We start from the raw sequence: 24320 nt of genomic DNA on the forward strand, positions 1-24320 counted from the left end.
CGAAAACAAAACGTCCTGGCTTTTCTTCCCCGTATCTTATTTCTGTGATTTGTTTATGGACGTGCCTCCTTACCCGGTTGCAAACAACATGCGAAAGTACTTGCGTGAATTTTTTCAGCGCAATACAGACCCGGAAAAAGATTGCAGAAAGTAGGACGACATTTCACAGGTTTTGGTATAGGATAGCCTTGGTTTGCACAAAATATCTGGAAAATTTTCCCGAAATGGTTTTTTCCTGAAATTGCGCGTAAGAATCTCCACTGAATTTGGGACGAAACGCGACAGATTTCAGGTCAAACAGATGATTATTCACCCAGGAAAAAAATCAAACAGTTTCACACACGAACGAACCTTCCATTCAGCCCGGGCAGTGATGAATAAAAAATATATTGCGAATCTTGTGGGACGAGTCTGGGGCTCAAATCTCAGCCTAAACTCAATAGACACAATGAGGAATGTCTGGTAGAAATTTCATACCAAAATACCCAAGGAGTAAGGCGCAGTAAGTCCCAGACCGAGAGTGAACAAAACCGGTTTTCCGAAAACAAAACGTCCTGGCTTTTCTTCCCCGTATCTTATTTCTGTGATTTGTTTATGGACGTGCCTCCTTACCTGGGTGCAAACAACATACGAAAGTACTTGCGTGAATTTTTTCAGCACAATACGGACCCGAAAAAAGATTGCAGAAAGTAGGGCGACATTTCACAAGTTTTGGTATAGGATCGCCTTGGTTTGCACAAAATTTCTGAAAAACTCTCCCGGAATGGTTTTTTCCTGAAATTCCGCGTAAGAATCTCCACTGAATTTGGGACAAAACGCGACAGATTTCAGGTCAAACAGATGATTATTCACCCAGGAAAAAAATCAAACAGTTTCACACACGAACGAACCTTCCTTTCAGCCCGAGCAGTGATGAATAAAATATTTATTGCGAATCTTGTGGGACGAGTATGGGGCTCAAATCTCAGCCTAAACTCAAAAGACACAATGAGGAATGTCTGGTAGAAATTTCATACCAAAATACTCAAGGAGTAAGGCGCAGTAAGTCCCAGACCGAGAGTGAACAAAACCGGTTTTCCGAAAACAAAACGTCCTGGCTTTTCTTCTCCGTATCTTCTTTCTGTGATTTGTTTCTGGACGTGCCTCCTTACCTTGGTTCAAACAACATAAGAAAGTACTTGCGTGAATTTTTTCAGCGCAATACGGACCCGGAAAAGGATTGCAGAAAGTAGGGCGAAATTTCACAAGTTTTGCTAGAGGATAGCCTTGGTATGCACAAAATTTCTGAAAAATTCTCCCGGAATGGTTTTTTCCTGAAATTGCGCGTAAGAATCTCCACTGAATTTGGGACGAAACGCGACACATTTCAGGTCAAACGGATGAGTATTCACCCAGGAAAAAATCAAACAGTTTCACACACGAACGAACCTTCCTTTCAGCCCGGGCAATGATGAATAAAAAATTTATTGCGAATCTTGTGGGACGAGTCTGGGGCTCAAATCTCAGCCTAAACTCAATAAACACAATGAGGAATGTCTGGTAGAAATTTCATACCAAAATACCCAAGGAGTAAGGCGCAGTAAGTCCCAGACCGAGAGTGAACAAAACCGGTTTTCCGAAAACAAAACGTCCTGTCTTTTCTTCTCCGTATCTTCTTTCTGTGATTTGTTTGTGGACGTGCCTCCTTACCTGGGTTCAAACAACATACGAAAGTACTTGCGTTAATTTTTCAGCGAAATACGGACCCGGAAAAATATTGCAGAAAGTAGGGCGAAATTTCACAAGTTTTGCTAGAGGATTGCCTTGGTTTGCACAAAACTTCTGAAAAATTCTCCCGGAATGGTTTTTTCCTGAAATTCCGCATAAGAATCTGCACTGAATTTGGGACAAAACGCGACAGATTTCTGGTCAAACCGATGAGTATTCACAAGGAAAAAAATCAAACAGTTTCACACGCGAACGAACCTTCCTTTAAGCCCGGGCAGTGATGAATAAAAAATTTATTGCGAATCTTGTGGGACGGGTCTGGGGCTCAAATCTCAGCCTAAACTCAATAAACACAATGAGGAATGTCTGGTAGAAATTTCATACCAAAATACCCAAGGAGTAAGGCGCAGTAAGTCCCAGACCGAGAGTGAACAAAACCGGTTTTCCGAAAACAAAACGTCCTGGCTTTTCTTCTCCGTATCTTCTTTCTGTGATTTGTTTGTGGACGTGCCTCCTTACCTGGGTTCAAACAACATACGAAAGTACTTGCATGAATTTTTTCAGCGAAATACGGACCCGGAAGAAGATTGCAGAAAGTAGGGCGAAATTTCACAAGTTTTGCTAGAGGATAGCCTTGGTTTGCACAAAATTTCTGAAAAATTCTCCCGGAATGGTTTTTTCCTGAAATTCCGCGTAAGAATCTGCACTGAATTTGGGACAAAACGCGACAGATTTCTGGTCAAACCGATGAGTATTCACAAGGAAAAAAATCAAACAGTTTCACACGCGAACGAACCTTCCTTTCAGCCCGGGCAGTGATGAATAAAATATTTATTGCGAATCTTGTGGGACGAGTCTGGGGCTCAAATCTCAGCCTAAACTCAATAGACACAATGAGGAATGTCTGGTAGAAATTTCATACCAAAATACCCAAGGAGTAAGGCGCAGTAAGTCCCAGACCGAGAGTGAATAAAACCGGTTTTCCGAAAACAAAACGTCCTGGCTTTTCTTCTCCGTATCTTCTTTCTGTGATTTGTTTGTGGACGTGCCTCGTTACCTGGGTGCAAACAACATACGAAAGTACTTGCGTGAATTTTTTCAGCGCAATACTGACACGAAAAAAGATTGCAGAAAGTAGGGCGAAATTTCACATGTTTTGCTAGAGGATAGCCTTGGTTTGCACAAAATTTCTGAAAAATTCACCCGGAATGGTTTTTTCCTGAAATTTCGCGTAAGAATCTGCACTGAATTTGGGACGAAACGCGACAGATTTCAGGTCGAACGGATGAGTATTCACCCAGGAAAAAAATCAAACAGTTTCACACACGAACGAACATTCCTTTCAGCACGGGCAGTGATGAATAAAATATTTATTGCGAATCTTGTGGGACGAGTCTTGGGCTCAAATCTCAGCCTAAACTCAATAGGCACAATGAGGAATGTCTGGTACAAATTTCATACCAAAATACCCAAGGAGTAAGGCGCAGTAAGTCCCAAACCGAGAGTGAACAAAACCGGTTTTCCGAAAACAAAACGTCCTGGCTTTTCTTCTCCGTATCTTCTTTCTGTGATTTGTTTGTGGACGTGCCTCCTTACTTGGGTGCAAACAACATACGAAAGTACTTGCGTGAATTTTTTCAGCGCAATACGGACCCGGAAAAAAATTGCAGAAAGTAGGGCGAAATTTCACAAGTTTTGCTAGAGGATAGACTTGGTTTGCACAAAATTTCTGAAAAATTCTCCCGGAATGGTTTTTTCCTGAAATTGCGCGTAAGAATCTCCACTGAATTTGGGACGAAACGCGACAGATTTCAGGTCAAACGGATGATTATTCACCCAGGAAAAAAATCAAACAGTTTCACACACGACCGAACCTTCCTGCCAGCCCGGGCAATGATGAATAAAAAATTTATTGCGAATCTTGTGGGACGGGTCTGGGGCTCAAATCTCAGCCTAAACTCAATAGACACAATGAGGAATGTCTGGTAGAAATTTCATACCAAAATACCCAAGGAGTATGGCGCAGTAAGTCCCAGACCGAGAGTGAACAAAACCGGTTTTCCGAAAACAAAACGTCCTGGCTTTTCTTCTCCATATCTTCTTTCTGTGATTTGTTTGTGGACGTGCCTCGTTACCTGGGTGCAAACAACATACGAAAGTACTTGCGTGAATTTTTTCAGCGCAATACGGACCCGAAAAAAGATTGCAGAAAGTAGGGCGAAATTTCACAAGTTTTGGTAGAGGATAGCCTTGGTTTGTACAAAATTTCTGAAAAATTCTCCCGGAATGGATTTTTCCTGAAATTCCGCGTAAGAATCTCCACTGAATTTGGGACAAAGCGCGACAGATTTCAGGTCAAACGGATGAGTATTCACCCAGGAAAAAATCAAACAGTTTCACACACGAACGAACCTTCCTTTCAGCCCGGGCAGTGATGAATAAAAAATTTATTGCGAATCTTGTGGGACGAGTCTGGGGCTCAAATCTCAGCCTAAACTCAATAGACACAAGGAGGAATGTCTGGTAGAAATTTCATACCAAAATACCCAAGGAGTAAGGCGCAGTAAGTCCCAGACCGAGAGTGAACAAAACCGGTTTTCCGAAAACAAAACGTCCTGGCTTTTCTTCTCCGTATCTTCTTTCTGTGATTTGTTTGTGGACGTGCCTCCTTACTTGGGTGCAAACAACATACGAAAGTACTTGCGTGAATATTTTCAGCGCAATACGGACCCGAAAAAAGATTGCAGAAAGTAGGGCGACATTTCACAAGTTTTGCTAGAGGATAGCCTTGGTTTGCACAAAATTTCTGAAAAAATTTCCCGGAATGGTTTTTTCCTGAAATTCCGCGTAAGAATCTCCACTGAATTTGGGAAAAAACGCGACAGATTTCAGGTCAAACGGATGAGTATTCACCCCGGAAAAAAATCAAACAGTTTCACACACGAACGAACCTTCCTTTCAGCCCGGGCAGTGATGAATAAAATCTTTTTTGCGAATCTTGTGGGACGAGTCTGGGGCTCAAATCTCAGCCTAAACTCAATAGATACAATGAGGAATGTCTGGTAGAAATTTCATACCAAAATAACAAATGAGTAAGGCGCAGTAAGTCCTAGACCGAGAGTGAACAAAACCGGTTTTCCGAAAACAAAACGTTCTGTCTTTTCTTCCCCGTATCTTCTTTCTGTGATTTTTTTATGGACGTGCCTCCTTACATGGGGACAAACAACACACGAAAGTAATTGCGTGAATTTTTTCAGCGCAATACGGACCCGGAAAAAGATTGCAGAAAGTAGGGCGAAATTTCACAAGTTTTGCTAGAGGATAGCCTTGGTTTGCACAAAATTTCTGAAAAATTCTCCCGGAATGGTTTTTTCTTGAAATTGCGCGTAAGAATCTCCACTGAATTTGGGAAAAAACGCGACAGATTTCAGGTAAACGGATGAGTATTCACCCAGGAAAAAAATCAAACAGTTTCACACACGAACGAACCTTCCATTCAGCCCGGGCAGTGATGAATAAAAAATTTATTGCGAATCTTGTGGGACGAGATTGGGGCTCAAATCTCAGCCTAAACTCAATAGACACAATGAGGAATGTCTGGTAGAAATTTCAAACCAAAATACCCAAGGAGTAAGGCGCAGTAAGTCCCAGACCGAGAGTGAACAAAACCAGTTTTCCGAAAACAAAACGTTCTGGCTTTTCTTCCCCGTATCTTCTTTCTGTGATTTCTTTATGGACGTGCCTCCTTACCTGGGTGCAAACAACATACGAAAGTACTTGCGTGAATATTTTCAGCGCAATACGGACCCGAAAAAAGATTGCAGAAAGTAGGGCGAAATTTCACAAGTTTTGGTAGAGGATAGCCTTGGTTTGCACAAAATTTCTGAAAAATTCACCCGGAATGGTTTTTTCCTTAAATTGCGCGTAAGAATCTCCACTGACTTTGGGACGAAACGCGACAGATTTCAGGTCAAACGGATGAGTATTCACCCAGGAAAAAAATCAAACAGTTTCACACACGAACGAACCTTCCTTTCAGCCCGGGCAGTGATGAATAAAAAATTTATTGCGAGTCTTTTGGAACGAGTCTGGCGCTCAAATCTCAGCCTAAACTCAATAGACACAATGAGGAATGTCTGGTAGAAATTTCAAACCAAAATACCCAAGGAGTTAGGCGCAGTAAGTCCCAGACCGAGAGTGAACAAAACCGGTTTTCCGAAAACAAAACGTCCTGGCTTTTCTTCCCCGTATCTTCTTTCTGTGATTTGTTTATGGACGTGCCTACTTACCTGGGTGCAAACAACATACGAAAGTACTTGCGTGAATATTTTCAACGCAATACGGACCCGAAAAAAGATTGCAGAAAGTAGGGCGAAATTTCACAAGTTTTGGTAGAGGATAGCCTTGGTTTGCACAAAATTTCTGAAAAATTCTCCCGGAATGGTTTTTTCTTGAAATTGCGCGTAAGAATCTCCACTGAATTTGGGACAAAACGCGACAGATTTCAGGTCAAACGGATGAGTATTCACCCAGGAAAAAAATCAAACAGTTTCACACACGAACGAACCTTCCTTTCAGCCCGGGCAGTGATGAATAAAAAATTTATTGCGATTCTTGTGGGACGATTCTGGGGCTCAAATCTCAGCCTAAACTCAATAGACACAATGAGGAATGTCTGGTAGAAATTTCATACCAAAATACCCAAGGAGTAAGGCGCAGTAAGTCCCAGACCGAGAGTGAACAAAACCGGTTTTCCGAAAACAAAACGTCCAGGCTTTACTTCCCCGTATCTTCTTTCTGTGATTTGTTTGTGGACATGCCTCCTTACCTGGGTGCAAACAACATACGAAAGTACTTGCGTGAATATTTTCAGCGCAATACGGACCCGAAAAAAGATTGCAGAAAGTAGGGCGAAATTTCACAAGTTTTGGTAGACGATAGCCTTGGTTTGCACAAAATTTCTGAAAAATTTTCCTGGAATGGTTTTTTCCTGAAATTCCGCGTAAGAATCTCCACTGAATTTGGGACAAAACGCGACAGATTTCAGGTCAAACGGATGAGTATTCACCCCGGAAAAAAATCAAATAGTTTCACAAACGAACGAACCTTCCTTTTAGCCCGGGCAGTGATGAATAAAATTTTTTTTGCGAATCTTGTGGGACGAGTCTGGTGTTCAAATCTCAGCCTAAACTCAATAGATACAATGAGGAATGTCTGGTAGAAATTTCATACCAAAATACCCAAGGAGTAAGGCGCAGTTAGTCCCAGACCGAGAGTGAACAAAACCGGTTTTCCGAAAACAAAACGTCCTGGCTTTTCTTCCCCGTATCTTCTTTCTGTGATTTTTTTATGGACGTGCCTCCTTACTTGGGGGCAAACAACAGACGAAAGTACTTGCGTGAATATTTTCAGCGCAATACGGACCCGGAAAAAGATTGCAGAAAGTAGGGCGAAATTTCACATGTTTTGCTAGGGATAGCTTTGGTTTGCACAAAATTTCTGAAAAATTCACCCGGAATGGTTTTTTCCTTAAATTGCGCGTAAGAATCTCCACTGACTTTGGGACGAAACGCGACAGATTTCAGGTCAAACGGATGAGTATTCACCCAGGAAAAAAATCAAACAGTTTCACACACGAACGAACCTTCCTTTCAGCCCGGGCAGTGATGAATAAAAAATTTATTGCGAGTCTTGTGGAACGAGTCTGGGGCTCAAATCTCAGCCTAAACTCAATAGACACAATGAGGAATGTCTGGTAGAAATTTCATACCAAAATACCCAAGGAGTTAGGCGCAGTAAGTCCCAGACCGAGAGTGAACAAAACCAGTTTTCCAAAAACAAAACGTTCTGGCTTTTCTTCCCCGTATCTTCTTTCTGTGATTTGTTTATGGACGTGCCTACTTACCTGGGTGCAAACAACATACGAAAGTACTTGCGTGAATATTTTCAGCGCAATACGGACCCGGAAAAAGATTGCAGAAAGTAGGGCGAAATTTCAAAAGTTTTGGTAGAGGATAGCCTTGGTTTGCACAAAATTTCTGAAAAATTCTCCCGGAATGGTTTTTTCCTGAAATTCCGCGTAAGAATCTCCACTGAATTTGGGACGAAACGCGACAGATTTCAGGTCAAACGGATGAGTATTCACCCCGGAAAAAAATCAAACAGTTTCACACACGAACGAACCTTCCTTTTAGCCCGGGCAGTGATGAATAAAATTTTTTTTGCGAATCTTGTGGGACGAGTCTGGGGCTCAAATCTCAGCCTAAACTCAATAGACACAATGAGGAATGTCTGGTAGAAATTTCATACCAAAATACCCAAGGAGTAAGGCGCAGTAAGTCCCAGACCGAGAGTGAACAAAACCGGTTTTCCGAAAACAAAACGTCCTGGCTTTTCTTCCCCGTATCTTCTTTCTGTGATTTGTTTATGGACGTGCCTCCTTACCTGGGTCCAAACAACATACGAAAGTACTTGTGTGAATATTTTCAGCGCAATACGGACCCGAAAAAAGATTGCAGAAAGTAGGGCGAAATTTCACAAGTTTTGCTATAGGATAGCCTTGGTTTGCACAAAATTTCTGAAAACTTCTCCCGGAATGGTTTTTTCCTGAAATTCCGCGTAAGAATCTCCACTGAATTTGGGACAAAACGCGACAGATTTCAGGTAAACGGATGAGTATTCACCCAGGAAAAAAATCAAACAGTTTCACACACGAACGAACCTTCCTTTCAGCCCGGACAGTGATGAATAAAAAATTTATTACGAATCTTGTGGGACGAGTCTGGGGCTCAAATCTCAGCCTAAACTCAATAGACACAATGAGGAATGACTGGTAGAAATTTCATACCAAAATACCCAAGGAGTAAGGCGCAGTATGTCCCAGACCGAGAGTGAACAAAACCAGTTTTCCGAAAACAAAACGTCCAGGCTTTTCTTCCCCGTATCTTCTTTCTGTGATTTTTTTATGGATGTGCCTCCTTACCTGGGTGCAAACAACATACGAAAGTACTTGCGTGAATTTTTTCAGCGCAATACGGACTCGGAAAAAGATTGCAGAAAGTAAGGCGAAATTTCACAAGTTTTGCTAGAGGATAGCCTTGGTTTGCACAAAATTTCTGAAAAATTCTCCCGGAATGGTTTTTTCTTGAAATTGCGCGTAAGAATCTCCACTGAATTTGGGACGAAACGCGACAGATTTCAGGTCAAACGGATGGGTATTCACCCAGGAAAAAAATCAAACAGTTTCACACACGAACGAACCTTCCTTTCAGCCCGGGCAGTGATGAATAAAAAATTTATTGCGAATCTTGTGGGACGAGTTTGGGGCTCAAATCTCAGCCTAAACTCAATAGACACAATGAGGAATGTCTGGTAGAAATTTCAAACCAAAATACCCAAGGAGTAAGGCGCAGTAAGTCCCAGACCGAGAGTGAACAAAACCAGTTTTCCGAAAACAAAACGTCCTGGCTTTTCTTCCCCGTATCTTCTTTCTGTGATTTGTTTATGGGCGTGCCTCCTTACCTGGGTGCAAACAACATACGAAAGAACTTGCGTGAATTTTTTCAGCGCAATACGGACCCGAAAAAAGATTGCAGAAAGTAGGGCGAAATTTCACAAGTTTTGGAAGAGGATAGCCTCGGTTTCCACAAAATTTCTGAAAAATTTTTCCGAAATGGTTTTTTCCTAAAATTCCGCGTAAGAATCTCCACTGAATTTGGGACGAAACGCGACAGATTTCAGGTAAACGGATGAGTATTCACCCAGGAAAAAAATCAAACAGTTTCACACACGAACGAACCTTCCTTTCAGCCCGGGCAGTGATGAATAAAAAATTTATTGCGAATCTTGTGGGACGAGTTTGGGGCTCAAATCTCAGCCTAAACTCAATAGACACAATGAGGAATGTCTGGTAGAAATTTCAAACCAAAATACCCAAGGAGTAAGGCGCAGTAAGTCCCAGACCGAGAGTGAACAAAACCAGTTTTCCAAAAACAAAACGTTCTGGCTTTTCTTCCCCGTATCTTCTTTCTGTGATTTGTTTATGGACGTGCCTACTTACCTAGGTGCAAACAACATAGGAAAGTACTTGCGTGAATATTTTCAGCGCAATACGGACCCGGAAAAAGATTGCAGAAAGTAGGGCGAAATTTCAAAAGTTTTGGTAGAGGATAACCTTGGTTTGCACAAAATTTCTGAAAAATTCTCCCGGAATGGTTTTTTCCTGAAATTCCGCGTAAGAATCTCCACTGAATTTGGGACGAAACGCGAAAGATTTCAGGTCAAACGGATGAGTATTCACCTCGGAAAAAAATCAAACAGTTTCACACACGAACGAACCTTCCTTTTAGCCCGGGCAGTGATGAATAAAATTTTTTTTGCGAATCTTGTGGGACGAGTCTGGGGCTCAAATCTCAGCCTAAACTCAATAGACACAATGAGGAATGTCTGGTAGAAATTTCATACCAAAATACCCAAGGAGTAAGGCGCAGTAAGTCCCAGACCGAGAGTGAAGAAAACCGGTTTTCCGAAAACAAAACGTCCTGGCTTTTCTTCCCCGTATCTTCTTTCTGTGATTTGTTTATGGACGTGCCTCCTTACCTGGGTGCAAACAACATACGAAAGTACTTGTGTGAATATTTTCAGCGCAATACGGACCCGAAAAAAGATTGCAGAAAGTAGGGCGAAATTTCACAAGTTTTGCTAGAGGATAGCCTTGGTTTGCACAAAATTTCTGAAAACTTCTCCCGGAATGGTTTTTTCCTGAAATTCCGCGTAAGAATCTCCACTGAATTTGGGACAAAACGCGACAGATTTCAGGTCAAACGGATGAGTATTCACCCAGGAAAAAAATCAAACAGTTTCACACACGAACGAACCTTCCTTTCAGCCCGGACAGTGATGAATAAAAAATTTATTGCGAATCTTGTGGGACGAGTCTGGGGCTCAAATCTCAGCCTAAACTCAATAGACACAATGAGGAATGACTGGTAGAAATTTCATACCAAAATACCCAAGGAGTAAGGCGCAGTATGTCCCAGACCGAGAGTGAACAAAACCAGTTTTCCGAAAACAAAACGTCCAGGCTTTTCTTCCCCGTATCTTCTTTCTGTGATTTTTTTATGGACGTGCCTCCTTACCTGGGTGCAAACAACATACGAAAGTACTTGCGTGAATTTTTTCAGCGCAATACGGACCCGGAAAAAGATTGCAGAAAGTAAGGCGAAATTTCACAAGTTTTGCTAGAGGATAGCCTTGGTTTGCACAAAATTTCTGAAAAATTCTCCCGGAATGGTTTTTTCCTGAAATTGCGGGTAAGAATCTCCACTGAATTTGGGACGAAACGCGACAGATTTCAGGTCAAACGGATGGGTATTCACCCAGGAAAAAAATCAAACAGTTTCACACACGAACGAACCTTCCTTTCAGCCCGGGCAGTGATGAATAAAAAATTTATTGCGAATCTTGTGGGACGAGTTTGGGGCTCAAATCTCAGCCTAAACTCAATAGACACAATGAGGAATGTCTGGTAGAAATTTCAAACCAAAATACCCAAGGAGTAAGGCGCAGTAAGTCCCAGACCGAGAGTGAACAAAACCAGTTTTCCGAAAACAAAACGTCCTGGCTTTTCTTCCCCGTATCTTCTTTCTGTGATTTGTTTATGGGCGTGCCTCCTTACCTGGGTGCAAACAACATACGAAAGAACTTGCGTGAATTTTTTCAGCGCAATACGGACCCGAAAAAAGATTGCAGAAAGTAGGGCGAAATTTCACAAGTTTTGGAAGAGGATAGCCTCGGTTTCCACAAAATTTCTGAAAATTTTTTCCGAAATGGTTTTTTCATAAAATTCCGCGTAAGAATCTCCACTGAATTTGGGACGAAACGCGACAGATTTCAGGTAAACGGATGAGTATTCACCCAGGAAAAAAATCAAACAGTTTCACACACGAACGAACCTTCCTTTCAGCCCAGGCAGTGATGAATAAAAAACTTTATTGCGAATCTTGTGGGACGAGTCTGGGGCTCAAATCTCAGCCTAAACTCAATAGACACAATGAGGAATGTTTGGTAGAAATTTCATACCAAAATACCCAAGGAGTAAGGCGCAGTATGTCCCAAACCGAGAGTGAACAAAACCAGTTTTCCGAAAACAAAACGTCCTGGCTTTTCTTCCCCGTATCTTCTTTCTGTGATTTGTTTATGGACGTGCCTACTTACCTGGGTGCAAACAACATACGAAAGTACTTGCGTGAATATTTTAAGCGCAATACGGACCCGGAAAAAGATTGCAGAAAGTAGGGCGAAATTTCACAAGTTTTGGAAGAGGATAGCCTCGGTTTCCACAAAATTTCTGAAATTTTTTTCCGAAATTGTTTTCTCCTAAAATTCCGCGTTAGAATCTCCACTGAATTTCGGACGAAACGCGACAGATTTCAGGTCAAACGGATGAGTAATCACCCAGGAAAAAAGTCAAACAGTTTCACACACGAACGAACCTTCCTTTCAGCCCGGGCAGTGATGAATAAAAAATTTATTGCGAGTCTTGTGGGACGAGTCAGGGGCTCAAATCTCAGCCTAAACTCAATAGACACAATGAGGAATGTCTAGTACAAATTTCAGACCAAAATACCCAAGGAGTAAGGCGCAGTAAGTCCCAGACCGAGAGTGAACAAAACCGGTTTTCCGAAAACAAAACGTCCTGGCTTTTCTTCCCCGTATCTTCTTTCTGTGATTTGTTTGTTGACGTGCCTCCTTACCTGGGTGCAAACAACATACGAAAGTACTTGCGTGAATTTTTTCAGCGGAATACGGACCCGGAAAAAGATGGTAGAAAGTAGGGCGAAATTTAACAAGTTTTGCGAGAGGATAGCCTTGGTTTGCACAAAATTTCTGAAAAATTCTCCCGGAATGGTTTTTTCCTGAAATTCCGCGTAAGAATCTCCACTGAATTTGGGACAAAACGCGACAGATTTCAGGTCAAACGGATGAGTATTCACCCAGGAAAAAAATCAAACAGTTTCACACACGAACGAACCTTCCTTTCAGCCCGGACAGTGATGAATAAAAAATTTATTGCGAATCTTGTGGGACGAGTCTGGGGCTCAAATCTCAGCCAAAAATCAATAGACACAATGAGCAATGTCTGGTAAAAATTTCATACCAAAATACCCAAGGAGTAAGGCGCAGTAAGTCCAAGACCAGGAGTGAACAAAACCGGTTTTCCGAAAACAAAACGTCCTGGCTTTTCTTCCCCGTATCTTCTAACTGTGATTTGTTTATGGACGTGCCTCCTTACATGGGTGCAAACAACATACGAAAGTACTTGCGTGAATTTTTTCAGCGCAATACGGACCCGGAAAAAGATTGCAGAAAGTAGGGCGAAATTTCACAAGTTTTGCCAGAGGATAGCTTTGTTTTGCACAAAATTTCAAAAAAAATTCTCCCGGAATGGTTTTTTCCTGAAATTCCGCGTAAGAATCTCCTCTGAATTTGGGACGAAACGCGACAGATTTCAGGTCAAACGGATGAGTATTCACCCAGGAAAAAAATCAAACAGTTTCACACACGAACGAACCTTCCTTTCAGCCCGGGCAGTGATGAATAAAAAATTTATTGCGAATCTTGTGGGACGAGTCTGGGGCTCAAATCTCAGCCTAAACTCAATAGACACAATGAGGAATGTCTGGTAGAAATTTCAAACCAAAATACCCAAGGAGTAAGGCGCAGTAAGTCCCAGACCGAGAGTGAACAAAACTAGTTTTCCGAAAACAAAACGTCCTGGCTTTTCTTCCCCGTATCTTCTTTCTGTGATTTGTTTATGGACGTGCCTCCTTACCTGGGTGCAAACAACATACGAAAGTACTTGCGTGAATTTTTTCAGCGCAATACGGACCCGGGAAAAGATGGCAGAAAGTAGGGCGAAATTTAACAAGTTTTACGAGAGGATAGCCTTGGTTTGCACAAAATTTCTGAAAAATTCTCCCGGAATGGTTTTTTCCTTAAATTCCGCGTAAGAATCTCCTCTGAATTTGGGACGAAACGCGACAGATTTCAGGTCAAACGGATGAGTATTCACCCAGGAAAAAAATCAAACAGTTTCACACACGAACGAACCTTCCTTTCAGCCCGGGCAGTGATGAATAAAAAATTTATTGCGAATCTTGTGGGACGAGTCTGGGGCTCAAATCTCAGCCTAAACTCAATAGACACAATGAGGAATGTCTGGTAGAAATTTCAAACCAAAATACCCAAGGAGTAAGGCGCAGTAAGTCCCAGACCGAGAGTGAACAAAACTAGTTTTCCGAAAACAAAACGTCCTGGCTTTTCTTCCCCGTATCTTCTTTCTGTGATTTGTTTATGGACGTGCCTCCTTACCTGGGTGCAAACAACATACGAAAGTACTTGCGTGAATTTTTTCAGCGCAATACGGACCCGGGAAAAGATGGCAGAAAGTAGGGCGAAATTTAACAAGTTTTGCGAGAGGATAGCCTTGGTTTGCACAAAATTTCTGAAAAATTCTCCCGGAATGGTTTTTTCCTGAAATTCCGCGTCAGAATCTCCACTGAATTTGGGACAAAACGCGACAGATTTCAGGTCAAACGAATGAGTATTCACCAGGAAAAAAATCAAACAGTTTCACACACGAACGAACCTTCCTTTCAGCCCGGGCAGTGATGAATAAAAATTTTATTGCGAATCTTCTGGGACGAACATGGGGCTCAAATCTCAGCTAAAAATCAATAGACACAATGCGCAATGTCTGGTAAAAATTTCATACCAAAATACCCAAGGAGTAAGGCGCAGTAAGTCCAAGACCGGGAGTGAAGAAAACCGGTTTTCCGAAAACAAAACTGGTTTTCCGAAAACAAAACGTCCTGGCTTTTCTTCCCCGTATCTTCTTTCTGTGATTTGGTTATGGACGTGCCTCCTTACCTGGGTGCAAACAACATACGAAAGTACTTGCGTGAATTTTTTCAGCGCAATACGGACCCGGAAAAAGAATGCAGAAAGTAGGGCGAAATTTAAGAAGTTTTGTGAGAGGATAGCCTTGGTATGCAGAAAATTGCTGAAAAATTCTCCAGGAAATGGTTTTTTCCTGAAATTCCGCGTAAGAATCTCCACTGAATTTGGGACAAAACGCGACAGATTTTAGGTCAAACGGATGAGTATTCACCCAGGAAAAAAATCAAACAGTTTCACACACGAACGAACCTTCCTTTCAGCCCGGGCAGTGATGAATAAAAATTTTATTGCGAATCTTGTGGGACGAGTCTGGGGCTCAAATCTCAGCCTTAACTCAATAGACACAATGAGGAATGTCTGGTAGAAATTTCAAACCAAAATACCCAAGGAGTAAGGCGCAGTAAGTCCCAGACCGAGAGTGAACAAAACCGGTCTTCCGAAAACAAAACGTCCTGGCTTTTCTTCCCCGTATCTTCTTTCTGTGATTTGTTTGTGGGCGTGCCTCCTTACCTGGGTGCAAACAACATACGAAAGTACTTGCGTGAATTTTTTTCAGCGCAATACGGACCCGGAAAAAGATTGCAGAAAGTAGGGCGAAATTTCACAAGTTTTGCTAGAGGATAGCCTTGGTTTGCACAAAATTTCTGAAAAATTCTCCCGGAATGGTTTTTTCCTGAAATTCCGCGTAAAAATCTCCACTGAATTTGGGACAAAACGCTACAGATATCAGGTCAAACGGATGAGTATTCACCCAGGAAAAAAATCAAATAGTTTCACACACGAACGAACCTTCCTTTCAGCCCGGGCAGTGATGAATAAAAAATTTATTGCGAATCTTGTGGGACGAGTCTGGGGCTCAAATCTCAGCCTAAACTCAATAGACACAATGAGGAATGTCTGGTAGAAATTTCAAACCAAAATACCCAAGGAGTAAGGCGCAGTAAGTCCCAGACCGAGAGTGAACAAAACCGGTCTTCCGAAAACAAAACGTCCTGGCTTTTCTTCCCCGTATCTTCTTTCTGTGATTTGTTTGTGGGCGTGCCTCCTTACCTGGGTGCAAACAACATACGAAAGTACTTGCGTGAATTTTTTTCAGCGCAATACGGACCCGGAAAAAGATTGCAGAAAGTAGGGCGAAATTTCACAAGTTTTGCTAGAGGATAGCCTTGGTTTGCACAAAATTTCTGAAAAATTCTCCCGGAATGGTTTTTTCCTGAAATTCCGCGTAAAAATCTCCACTGAATTTGGGACAAAACGCTACAGATATCAGGTCAAACGGATGAGTATTCACCCAGGAAAAAAATCAAATAGTTTCACACACGAACGAACCTTCCTTTCAGCCCGGGCAGTGATGAATAAAAAATTTATTGCGAATCTTGTGGGACGAGCATGCGGCTCAAATCTCAGCCAAAAATCAATAGACACAATGAGCAATGTCTGGTAAAAATTTCATACCAAAATACCCAAGGAGTAAGGCGCAGTAAGTCCAAGACCGGGAGTGAACAAAACCGGTTTTCCGAAAACAAAACGTCCTGGCTTTTCTTCCCCGTATCTTCTTTCTGTGATTTGTTTATGGACGTGCCTCCTTACCTGGGTGCAAACAACATACGAAAGTACTTGCGTGAATTTTTTTCAGCGCAATACGGACCCGGAAAAAGATTGCAGAAAGTAGGGCGACATTTCACAAGTTTTGCTAGAGGATAGCCTTGGTTTGCACAAAATTTCTGAAAAATTCTCCCGGAATGGTTTTTTCCTGAAATTCCGCGTAAGAATCTCCACTAAATTTGGGACAAAACTCGACAGATTTCAGGTCAAACGGATGAGTATTCACCCAGGAAAAAAATCAAACAGTTTCACACACGAACGAACCTTCCTTTCAGCCCGGGCAGTGATGAATAAAAAATTTATTGCGAATCTTGTGGGACGAGCATGCGGCTCAAATCTCAGCCAAAAATCAATAGACACAATGAGCAATGTCTGGTAAAAATTTCATACCAAAATACCCAAGGAGTAAGGCGCAGTAAGTCCAAGACCGGGAGTGAACAAAACCGGTTTTCCGAAAACAAAACGTCCTGGCTTTTCTTCCCCGTATCTTCTTTCTGTGATTTGTTTATGGACGTGCCTCCTTACCTGGGTGCAAACAACATACGAAAGTACTTGCGTGAATTTTTTTCAGCGCAATACGGACCTGGAAAAAGATTGCAGAAAGTAGGGCGACATTTCACAAGTTTTGCTAGAGGATAGCCTTAGTTTGCACAAAATTTCTGAAAAATTCTCCCGGAATGGTTTTTTCCTGAAATTCCGCGTAAGAATCTCCATTGAATTTGGGACAAAACGCGACAGGTTTCAGGTCAAACGGATGAGTATTCACGCAGAAAAAAATCAAACAGTTTCACACACGAACGAACCTTCCTTTCAGCCCGGGCAGTGATGAATAAAAAATTTATTGCGAATCTTGTGGGACGAACATGGGGCTCAAATCTCAGCCAAAAATCAATAGACACAATGAGCAATGTCTGGTAAAAATTTCATACCAAAATACCCAAGGAGTAAGGCGCAGTAAGTCCAAGACCGGGAGTGAACAAAACCGGTATTACGAAAACAAATCGTCCTGGCTTTTCTTCCCCGTATCTTCTTTCTGTGATTTGTTTGTGGGCGTGCCTCCTTGCCTGGGTGCAAACAACATACGAAAGTACTTGCGTGAATTTTTCAGCGCAATACGGACCCGGAAAAAGATTGCAGAAAGTAGGGCGCAATTTCACAAGTTTTGCTAGAGGATAGCCTTGGTTTGCACAAAATTTCTGAAAAATTGTCCCGAAATGGTTTTTTCCTTAAAATCCACGTAAGAATCCCCACTGAATTTGGGACAAAACGCTACAGATATCAGGTCAAACGGATGTGTATTCACCCAGGAAAAAAATCAAACAGTTTCACACACGAACGAACCTTCCTTTCAGCCCGGGCAGTGATGAATAAAAAATTTATTGCAAATCTTGTGGGACGAGTCTGGGGCTCAAATCTCAGCCTAAACTCAATAGACACAATGAGCAATGTTTAGTAAAAATTTCATACCAAAATACCCAAGGAGTAAGGGGCAGTAAGTCCGAGACCGGGAGTGAACAAAACCGGTTTTCCGAAAACAAAACGTCCTGGCTTTTCTTCCCCGTATCTTCTTTCTGTGATTTGTTTATGGACGTGCCTCCTTACCTGGGTGCAAACAACATACGAAAGTACTTGCGTGAATTTTTTTCAGCGCAATACGGACCCGGATGAAGATTGCAGAAAGTAGGGCGAAATTTCACAAGTTTTGCTAGAGGATAGCCTTGGTTTGCACAAAATTTCTGAAAAATTCTCCCGGAATGGTTTTTTCCTGAAATTCCGCGTAAGAATCTCCACTGAATTTGGGACAAAACGCGACAGATTTCAGGTCAAACGGATGAGTATTCACCCAGGAAAAAAATCAAACAGTTTCACACACGAACGAACCTTCCTTTCAGCCCGGGCAGTGATGAATAAAAAATTTATCGCGAATCTTGTGGGACGAGCATGCGGCTCAAATCTCAGCCAAAAATCAATAGACACAATGAGCAATGTCTGGTAAAAATTTCATACCAAAATACCCAAGGAGTAAGGCGCAGTAAGTCCAAGACCGGGAGTGAACAAAACCGGTTTTCCGAAAACAAAACGTCCTGGCTTTTCTTCCCCGTATCTTCTTTCTGTGATTTGTTTATGGACGTGCCTCCTTACCTGGGTGCAAACAACATACGAAAGTACTTGCGTGAATTTTTTTCAGCGCAATACGGACCCGGAAAAAGATTGCAGAAAGTAGGGCGACATTTCACAAGTTTTGCTAGAGGATAGCCTTGGTTTGCACAAAATTTCTGAAAAATTCTCCCGGAATGGTTTTTTCCTGAAATTCCGCGTAAGAATCTCCACGAAATTTGGGACAAAACGCTACAGATATCAGGTCAAACGGATGAGTATTCACCCAGGAAAAAAATCAAACAGTTTCACACACGAACGAACCTTCCTTTCAGCCCGGGCAGTGATGAATAAAAAATTTATTGCGAATCTTGTGGGACGAGCATGGGGCTCATATCTCAGCCAAAAATCAATAGACGCAATTAGCAATGTCTGGTAAAAATTTCATACCAAAATACCCAAGTAGCAAGGCGCAGTAAGTCCCAGACCGAGAGTGAACAAAACTGGTTTTCCGAAAACAAAACTGGTTTTCCGAAAACAAAACGTCCTGGCTTTTCTTCCCCGTATCTTCTTTCTGTGATTTGGTTATGGACGTGCCTCCTTACCTGGGTGCAAACAACATAGGAAAGTACTTGCGTGAATTTTTTCAGCGCAATACGGACCCGGAAAAAGAATGCAGAAAGTAGGGCGAAATTTCACAAGTTTTGCGAGAGGATAGCCTTGGTATGCAGAAAATTGCTGAAAAATTCTCCCGGAATGGTTTTTTCCTGAAATTCCGCGTAAGAATCTCCACTGAATTTGGGACAAAACGCGACAGATTTCAGGTCAAACGGATGAGTATTCACCCAGGAAAAAAATCAAACAGTTTCACACACGAACGAACCTTCCTTTCAGCCCGGGCAGTGATGAATAAAAAATTTATTGCGAATCTTGTGGGACGAGTCTGGGGCTCAAATATCAGCCTAAACTCAATAGACACAATGAGGAATGTCTGGTAGAAATTTCATACCAAAATACCCAAGGAGTAAGGCGCAGTAAGTCCCAGACCGGGAGTGAACAAAACCGGTTTTCCGAAAACAAAACGTCCTGGCTTTTCTTCCCCGTATCTTCTTTCTGTGATTTGTTTATGGACGTGCCTCCTTACCTGGGTCCAAACAACATACGAAATACTTGCGTGAATTTTTTTCAGCGCAATACGGACCCGGATAAAGATTGCAGAAAGTAGGGCGAAATTTCACAAGTTTTGCTAGAGGATAGCCTTGGTTTGCACAAAATTTCTGAAAAATTCTCCCGGAATGGTTTTTTCCTGAAATTCCGCGTAAGAATCTCCACTGAATTTGGGACAAAACGCGACAGATTTTAGGTCAAACGGATGAGTATTCACCCAGGAAAAAAATCAAACAGTTTCACACACGAACGAACCTTCCTTTCAGCCCGGGCAGTGATGAATAAAAAATTTATTGCGAATCTTGTGGGACGAGTCTGGGGCTCAAATCTCAGCCTAAACTCAATAGACACAATGAGGAATGTCTGGTAGAAATTTCATACCAAAATACCCAAGGAGTAAGGCGCAGTAAGTCCCAGACCGAGAGTGAACAAAACCGGTCTTCCGAAAACAAAACGTCCTGGCTTTTCTTCCCCGTATCTTCTTTCTGTGATTTGTTTGTGGGCGTGCCACCTTACCTGGGTGCAAACAACATACGAAAGTACTTGCGTGAATTTTTTTCAGCGCAATATGGACCCGAAAAAAGATTGCAGAAAGTAGGGCGAAATTTCACAAGTTTTGCTAGAGGATAGCCTTGGTTTGCACAAAATTTCTGAAAAATTCTCCCGGAATGGTTTTTTCCTGAAATTCCGCGTAAGAATCTCCACTGAATTTGGGACAAAACGCGACAGATTTCAGGTCAAACGGATGAGTATTCACCCAGGAAAAAAATCAAACAGTTTCACACACGAACGAACCTTCCTTTCAGCCCGGGCAGTGATGAATAAAAAATTTATCGCGAATCTTGTGGGACGAGTCTAGGGCTCAAATCTCAGCCTAAACTCAATAGACACAATGAGCAATATTTAGTAAAAATTTCATACCAAAATACCCAAGGAGTAAGGGGCAGTAAGTCCGAGACCGGGAGTGAACAAAACCGGTTTTCCGAAAACAAAACGTCCTGGCTTTTCTTCCCCGTATCTTCTTTCTGTGATTTGTTTATGGACGTGCCTCCTTCCCTGGGTGCAAACAACATACGAAAATACTTGCGTGAATTTTTTTCAGCACAATATGGACCCGAAAAAAGATTGCAGAAAGTAGGGCGAAATTTCACAAGTTTTGCTAGAGGATAGCCTTGGTTTGCACAAAATTTCTGAAAAATTCTCCCGGAATGGTTTTTTCCTGAAATTCCGCGTAAGAATCTCCACTGAATTTGGGACAAAACGCGACAGATTTCAGGTCAAACGGATGAGTATTCACCCAGGAAAAATTCAAACAATTTCACACACGAACGAACCTTCCTTTCAGCCCGGGCAGTGATGAATAAAAAATTTATCGCGAATCTTGTGGGACGAGCATGCGGCTCAAATCTCAGCCAAAAATCAATAGACACAATGAGCAATGTCTGGTAAAAATTTCATACCAAAATACCCAAGGAGTAAGGCGCAGTAAGTCCAAGACCGGGAGTGAACAAAACCGGTTTTCCGAAAACAAAACGTCCAGGCTTTTCTTCCCCGTATCTTCTTTCTGTGATTTGTTTATGGACGTGCCTCCTTACCTGGGTGCAAACAACATACGAAAGTACTTGCGTGAATTTTTTTCAGCGCAATACGGACCCGGAAAAAGATTGCAGAAAGTAGGGCGACATTTCACAAGTTTTGCTAGAGGATAGCCTTGGTTTGCACAAAATTTCTGAAAAATTCTCCCGGAATGGTTTTTTCCTGAAATTCCGCGTAAGAATCTCCACTAAATTAGGGACAAAACGCTACAGATATCAGGTCAAACGGATGAGTATTCACCCAGGAAAAAAATCAAACAGTTTCACACACGAACGAACCTTCCTTTCAGCCCGGGCAGTGATGAATAAAAAATTTATTGCGAATCTTGTGGGACGAGCATGGGGCTCAAATCTCAGCGAAAAATCAATAGACACAATGAGCAATGTCTGGTAAAAATTTCTTACCAAAATACCCAAGGAGTAAGGGGCAGTAAGTCCGAGACCGGGAGTGAACAAAACCGGTTTTCCGAAAACAAAACGTCCTGGCTTTTCTTCCCCGTATCTTCTTTCTGTGATTTGTTTATGGACGTGCCTCCTTACCTGGGTGCAAACAACATACGAAAGTACTTGCGTGAATTTTTTTCAGCGCAATACGGACCCGGATGAAGATTGCAGAAAGTAGGGCGAAATTTCACAAGTTTTGCTAGAGGATAGCCTTGGTTTGCACAAAATTTCTGAAAAATTCTCCCGGAATGGTTTTTTCCTGAAATTCCGCGTAAGAATCTCCACTGAATTTGGGACAAAACGCGACAGATTTCAGGTCAAACGGATGAGTATTCACCCAGGAAAAAAATCAAACAGTTTCACACACGAACGAACCTTCCTTTCAGCCCGGGCAGTGATGAATAAAAAATTTATTGCGAATCTTGTGGGACGAGCATGGGGCTCAAATCTCAGCGAAAAATCAATAGACACAATGAGCAATGTCTGGTAAAAATTTCTTACCAAAATACCCAAGGAGTAAGGGGCAGTAAGTCCGAGACCGGGAGTGAACAAAACTGGTTTTCCGAAAACAAAACGTCCTGGCTTTTCTTCCCCGTATCTTCTTTCTGTGATTTGTTTATGGACGTGCCTCCTTACCTGGGTGCAAACAACATACGAAAGTACTTGCGTGAATTTTTTTCAGCGCAATACGGACCCGGATAAAGATTGCAGAAAGTAGGGCGAAATTTCACAAGTTTTGCTAGAGGATAGCCTTGGTTTGCACAAAATTTCTGAAAAATTCTCCCGGAATGGTTTTTTCCTGAAATTCCGCGTAAGAATCTCCACTGAATTTGGGACAAAACGCGACAGATTTCAGGTCAAACGGATGAGTATTCACCCAGGAAAAAAATCAAACAGTTTCACACACGAACGAACCTTCCTTTCAGCCCGGGCAGTGATGAATAAAAAATTTATTGCGAATCTTGTGGGACGAGTCTTGGGCTCAAATCTCATCCTAAACTCAATAGACACAATGAGGAATGTCTGGTACAAATTTCATACCACAATACCCAAGGAGTAAGGCGCAGTAAGTCCCAGACCTAGAGTGAACAAAACCGGTTTTCCGAAAACAAAACGTCCTGGCTTATCTTCCCCGTATCTTCTTTCTGTGATTTGTTTATGGACGTGCCTCCTTACCTGGGTGCAAACAACATACGAAAGTACTTGCGTGAATTTTTTTCAGCGCAATACGGACCCGGATAAAGATTGCAGAAAGTAGGGCGAAATTTCACAAGTTTTGCTAGAGGATAGCCTTGGTTTGCACAAAATTTCTGAAAAATTCTCCCAGAATGGTTTTTTCCTGAAATTCCGCGTAAGAATCTCCACTGAATTTGGGACAAAACGCGACAGATTTCAGGTCAAACGGAGGAGTATTCACCCAGGAAAAAAATCAAAAAGTTTCACACACGAACGAACCTTCATTTCAGCCCGGGCAGTGATGAATAAAAAATTTATTGCGAATCTTGTGGGACGAGTCTGGGGCTCAAATCTCAGCCTAAACTCAATAGACACAATGAGGAATGTCTGGTACAAATTTCATACCAAAATACCCAAGGAGTAAGGCGCAGTAAGTCCCAGACCGAGAGTGAACAAAACCGGTTTTCCGAAAACAAAACGTCCTGGCTTTTCTTCCCCGTATCTTCTTTCTGTGATTTGTTTATGGACGTGCCTCCTTACCTGGGTGCAAACAACATACGAAAGTACTTGCGTGAATTTTTTTCAGCGCAATACGGACCCGGATAAAGATTGCAGAAAGTAGGGCGAAATTTCACAAGTTTTGCTAGAGGATAGCCTTGGTTTGCACAAAATTTCTGAAAAATTCTCCCGGAATGGTTTTTTCCTGAAATTCCGCGTAAGAATCTCCACTGAATTTGGGACAAAACGCGACAGATTTCAGGTCAAACGGATGAGTATTCACCCAGGAAAAAAATCAAACAGTTTCACACACGAACGAACCTTCCTTTCAGCCCGGGCAGTGATGAATAAAAAATTTATTGCGAATCTTGTGGGACGAGTCTTGGGCTCAAATCTCAGCCTAAACTCAATAGACACAATGAGGAATGTCTGGTAGAAATTTCATACCAAAATTCCCAAGGAGTAAGGCGCAGTAAGTCCCAGACCGAGAGTGAACAAAACAGGTTTTCCAAAAACAAAACGTCCTGGCTTTTCTTCCCCGTATCTTCTTTCTGTGATTTGTTTATGGACGTGCCTCCTTACCTGGGTGCAAACAACATACGAAAGTACTTGCGTGAATTTTTTTCAGCGCAATACGGACCCGGATAAAGATTGCAGAAAGTAGGGCGAAATTTCACAAGTTTTGCTAGAGGATAGCCTTGGTTTGCACAAAATTTCTGAAAAATTCTCCCGGAATGGTTTTTTCCTGAAATTCCGCGTAAGAATCTCCACTGAATTTGGGACAAAACTCGACAGATTTCAGGTCAAACGGATGAGTATTCACCCAGGAAAAAAATCAAACAGTTTCACACACGAACGAACCTTCCTTTCAGCCCGGGCAGTGATGAATAAAAAATTTATTGCGAATCTTGTGGGACGAGCATGGGGCTCAAATCTCAGCGAAAAATCAATACACACAATGAGCAATGTCTGGTAAAAATTTCTTACCAAAATACCCAAGGAGAAAGGGGCAGTAAGTCCAAGACCGAGAGTGAACAAAACCGGTTTTCCGAAAACAAAACGTCCTGGCTT

Source organism: Phaseolus vulgaris, chromosome 10 (assembly GCF_051622355.1).
Source record: "Phaseolus vulgaris cultivar YP4 chromosome 10, ASM5162235v1, whole genome shotgun sequence".
Taxonomy (NCBI): domain Eukaryota; kingdom Viridiplantae; phylum Streptophyta; class Magnoliopsida; order Fabales; family Fabaceae; genus Phaseolus; species Phaseolus vulgaris.